Below are 5,479 nucleotides of genomic sequence, written 5' to 3'. Positions count from 1 at the left end.
AGAAAGCAAACATTCTGCAGGCGTATGTAAACTTTAGATAATAATGTAGGCATGAGAAATGGGAAATATGAGAAATATAATTGTATGGTGATGCTATTGAAAAATAAATAATTTTATACTTTTGGTTCCAAAAAATAGAAAACTTACCTCTGTTGGTGATGTTTCATGAAGGCCGCAGCGTGTTGACATGACAACCGTATGTTGTCATCTCAATGTACCATATTTTTTATTCATTATTTTTAGATTCTAGTTTTTTATTCATTTATTTTTCTACTGTAAGAGCAGTGAAACTATGGAACTCTCTGCCACAGGAGGTTGTTATGGTGAACTTTATGTACATGTTCAAGAGAGGCCTGGATGCCTTTCTGGACAGCAAAAATATCATGAGTTATGGTGAAAAATCATTTATTTAATTTTTAAAGGTTGAACTTAATGGACTTGAGTCTTTTTCAAGCCTTAAATACTATGCTACTATGACATGAGGCCAATTGTACAAAAAAATATGAAAAAATAACTATAACCTATGGATTTCAACGGATGAAATCAACGGATGCCCACCAGGGTTAGTTTTGCATAAGGGCAACACTCCAGAATATACCTCAATCTCAATGAGTTCCGTTGCCATGTTCAGTCCCGAAGTTTCGGGATGGGTTCAGTTCACTGTAATCAGAGAAAGACAAAGGAGGGATCAATCCTGAGCCCAAGTTGCAAACTGGGAAGATGAACTCTGGAAGATGTGCTGGCACTGAACACCTCCTCTTAGTGCAGTTGATGATAAAGTGATACTCACCCAAAAACTACAACGGTAAAAACGGTATAATACAAACGGTTTATTGTATTATAATTTTATATATTATTCTAAACGGTTACATAAAAACAACATGCTTTTGCGCTCAAGCTGTGCACTTCTTTTTTGTTCTGAATAATAAATTAATGTGTACTTTTTTATCTATGTACCTTTGAATCATGGAGAAGGGAGGGGTGACCTTCACTTTGTTCTAATATTGTCAGGTTCGCAGGGGAGAACGCTCGGACTTCTGGTCCTTCCTCCGATACTTCTGGTGGTGCTAGGAGCGTTCTCCGATCTCCTTTGCCTCTCCACGTAGACTCCACCTCTCATCCACTACCATTGATGGCGCATGCTCCGGGCAGCGGCTACTAAGACCTCATGGTGTTTAGGGTTTGTATTCTGGACTTCTGGGAGTTGTGGTACCTCTGCATGGTGTCTGTGATTGTGCTTTGTTGTTTTGCACCATGAGGACTTAATTCCCAGAAGTTATCCAGCTCCAATCAGGTTCTGGAGGTGGGGTTCCGGCTGCATAAATTGCAGCTTCACTAGTCACCTGTGCCAGTGTTTGAAATCCCTTCATCGCTTGCTCTCTGATAAAAGGTTTGACCTGCTCTTTGTTCTGTATTGTTGTTGTTGACCCTTTTGCTTCCTGATTCTGCTCTTGATGTACCCTCTCGTTGTGACTCCGGCTAGTTTACTACTCTTTTGAGTTTTATGTTTATTAGTTTGTTCATGTTGTTCCCTTCCCACATTTAGCTAGTGTATTCCCGAGATTTCTGGTATTCGCCCCAAGTCGACCAGTAGAGGGAGTATAAAGGACAAAAGCCAAATTATTAAATAGTTCCTGGAGCTCACAAGCGACGTGCAATTAAAGGGGCTATCCGGGTGTTAGAAAATACTGAGGGCCGGGCTGGGGTGGGCTAGTTAAACATAATAAACATGTACTCACCTCGTCTGGTGCGTACGTGGTCCGTCTCTTCTGTGCGCTGGTTTGTATACAGGGGCACACAGGGAGCTTCCGGCCGCTTACAACGCTGAGAGATAGGAACGGATGGGAGGAGCCGGCCACATCGCGGACCGGAAGCTGCCTGTGCGCTGCTTCTGTGCCCCTGTAAACAAACAGGGGAACAGATCAAACGGACTGCGGCGCGGGACATCGGAGGCGCCGGAGGAGGCAAATACAAGTTTATTATGTTTAACTAGCCCACCACAGCCTGGCGCTCAGTAATTTTTAACAGCCGGATAACCCCTTTAATACAGACTCAAAGTTAGTCTGAGCCAAAAGCACACTTTATTTGAACAGATAGTTGTCTTTTATACACTTTAAAATAGGCTTAACAATGGTTTGTACTCAACTAATATTCCCGGAAAGATCTTACTTTACTTTTCAGTGTGTTGACCGATACTCATTGCATCAGGAATATTTAGTCTTTCTTAAATATCCCCCCTTATGTTGACACAGGTGGGTTGCTAGATACTTATTAAGGTTAAGATTGTAAACTAGTGTTTGCGCTGTTTCATAATATACTTTATGCAAAGACACCTTTGATTCTTTTGTAAGTTTGAAGATCTGTTACCAAATTATGGGGCACATGTACTAAGGGTCCGTGGACCGCACAATCATCGGATATTCCGGCGATTACCAATTTGTGGCGCATTTAAATGGGTATTTTGTTGCACGCGATCGGATTTTGGGGCCAAGCCATCGGACGATCCAAGTGATTCGGACTGAGCGCGGGATTTAACATTTAAATTGTGTTGCAAGCCAAGCACTCACATACACCAGGAAGAAGAAGGTGAACTCCAGCGGACCTGAGCGGGGAAGCGACACATGAAGGAAATTGGATGCACAATCTACGTCGGACATTCCGGATCGGGGATTGTACAGGGAGTGGGTAAGTAAATGTGCCCCTATGTCTTAAATGCTGACTAAGAATATCTTACTATAACTATAATTTATAGGGTATCACTATCACAGGTTCTGATGCGGACACCACTGCAGACTCCACTGCCACCTGCGCCAGAAACTAAGGTTCCTCTACCTGAATTGTTTTGTGGTGACCGTAAGAAATTTTTTTCATTTCGGGAGGGATGCAAACTTTATCTTTCTTTATGCCCCCACTCATCGGGCACAGAGACACAAAGGGTAGGTGTGGTCATTTCCCTTTTGCGCGGGGATCCGCAAAATTGGGCCTTCTCCCTCCCACCTGACTCTCCATCCCGCTCTTATCTTGATAGTTTTTTTTCTGCTTTAGGTGAGATTTATGACGAACCTGACCACCGAGCACTTGCAGTTTCCCACCTAAGATCTCTGTCAGGGAAAACAGACAGCGGAAGATTATTGTGCCCAATTCAGACAGAATGTGACTGACTCCCAATGGAATGACTGCGCCCTAAAAGACCAATTCATGTCCGGACTGTCAGGCCAAGAACAGGACTTAGTCCTAGCTTATGCCAAGCCTCAGCCTCAGCCTTGTCATTCGAGTTGATCGTCGCCTAAGTTCCAGGTGATCACCTCGGGTGTCCCCTGACTGTCAGCCAGCGGCCAGTCTGTCTCCATGCCATCAAGAATTGGAATCCATGGAGCTGGATAGCATCTCTCCTGCACAGTGGAAGCAACATCAAATAAGACATTGGAGCACAGTTACTTACCTGTCCCTTTGACGCTGCCGATCCGGAATGTCCAATGAGGATTCGGAGCTGCCGTGATTCACTAAGATCGTGCGTCCAATTTCCTGCATGTGTCGCTTCACCTGCTGAGGTCCGCCGGAGTTCACCTTCTTCTTCCCGGTGCATGTGAGTGTTGATCTTGCAACACAATTTGGTTTTTAAATTCCGCAGTTTTTACTGCTAGGCTTCTTAGCATTAGGGGTGAATGGTGCCCTAGTATTCCTTGGCTAGCCATTAGAGTTTGTATCACTCTAATGGTGCCCTTGGTGAAGGGGTTATCACACTGTTTGGGAGTGTGAATATTTTATAACTTTGCGGCATGTTGTGGGTGGAGTGTCACTTCCCAAATGTGCTAGAGATTTATTATGTAGTTGTGCCCATCTCTTCAAGTATCAAACAATATTTATGAAAGATTCAAAAAGAGTGTAAACTATATATAGAAATATAGTCTTTATTAATCATAGTAAACACAAAATCAGTAGAAATTCATAGGCACATAACATAGGAACAGTTTAAAAACAAAGGAGCAATGCATGAGAATAATAAGTAGTTGTAAACAGTAAATGTACTAAAAAGTAAGGTGGTAAAGTGCAATAGGATAAAGTCAAGTAGAGTTACACAGCATATAATAAATACATAGTGAGACAGTGGGTACACCTAGGGCTTAGTTACCATACCAAACAATCAAACATGCACTGCACGACCCCGACACGTGTTTTGCTAAGGCTTTCTCAAGGGGAGTATCTGGTGATAGGAAGAGGAAGTATATAAAGATCGACTACCCAATAGGATGGAGACATCAATCAGTGGACGTTGGCGGTGACAGAATGAGTCGCTCCAATGAGGAGAGTGCGTCTAAAATTAGTCGCACGCTAAATGTGGCGCATGCAAAACGCCGATGTGGCGCATACCAAGGTATTCTCGTAATGGAATATCGCGAGATAACGGGCATCAGCGCAACCAGAGACATCGCGGCACGGTAGTGATGTCAAAGGGTCAGTACAAGCGCCATGGAGAAATTTTGGAGATGAGAAATGCGCATGCGTGCATCACAACCAATAATGGAAAAGCTATATGTACTACTGAGAAAAAGGTTGTTAACTAGAGATGAGCGAACATACTCGTCCGAGCTTGATGCTTGTTCGAGCATTAGCGTACTCGAAACTGCTCGTTGCTCCGACGAATACTTCGCCCGCTCGAGAAAATGGCATCTCCTGCCGTTTTGCTTTTTGGCGGCCAGAAACAGAGCCAATCACAAGCCAGGAGACTCTGCACTCCACCCAGCATGACGTGTTACCCTTACACGTCGATAGCAGTGGTTGGCTGGCCAGATCAGGTGACCCTGGAATAGACTAGCCCCTGCCCGCCCTGCTCGGATCATTCTGTGTCTGGATGCCACTAGGGAGAGAGCTGGTCAGGGAAAGCGTTAGGGTGTTCTATTAGAATAGTGTTAGGCAGGAATGATTCTACAAGAACCCAACAGCCCTTCTTAGGGCTACAATAACGTTATACATTTTTTTTTTTTATTTGCTTGTGGCTGGGCTTGCTGGCACTAGTAGTGCAGCTAGTACCATATTGTGAGGAATTTGCAGGGGGACTTGCTACCGTTGTGTTTAGCTCTTAGTGACACACATATCCACCTCAAACACCAAAGTGGGACAATTTATTAGGGGTTTGATTAGAATTAAGCAGAGTCTGCTGATTTATTTTTTTTTTACCTTTATTTCATTTTATAGCTCAAACTCATCTTGCAAAGCAGTGTGCTTTCATTGTAGGCTACAAAATAGCCATAGGAGAACCCCAACGGCTTACTTAGGCCTACAATAGCGTTTTATTTTCCTTTTTTTTTGTTTGCTTGTGGCTGGGCTTGCTGGCATTAGTTGTGCAGCTAGTACCATATTGTGAGGAATTTGCTGGGAGACCTGCGACCGTTGTGTTTAGCTCTTAGTGACACGCATATCCACCTCAAACACCGAAGTGGGACAATTTATTAGGGGTTTGATTAGAATTAGGCAGAGT

This window comes from Engystomops pustulosus, chromosome 10 (genome assembly GCF_040894005.1).
Source record: "Engystomops pustulosus chromosome 10, aEngPut4.maternal, whole genome shotgun sequence".
Classification (NCBI taxonomy): Eukaryota; Metazoa; Chordata; class Amphibia; order Anura; family Leptodactylidae; genus Engystomops; species Engystomops pustulosus.
The sequence above is the reverse complement of the archived record's forward strand: the minus strand, read 5'-3'. Positions refer to the sequence as shown.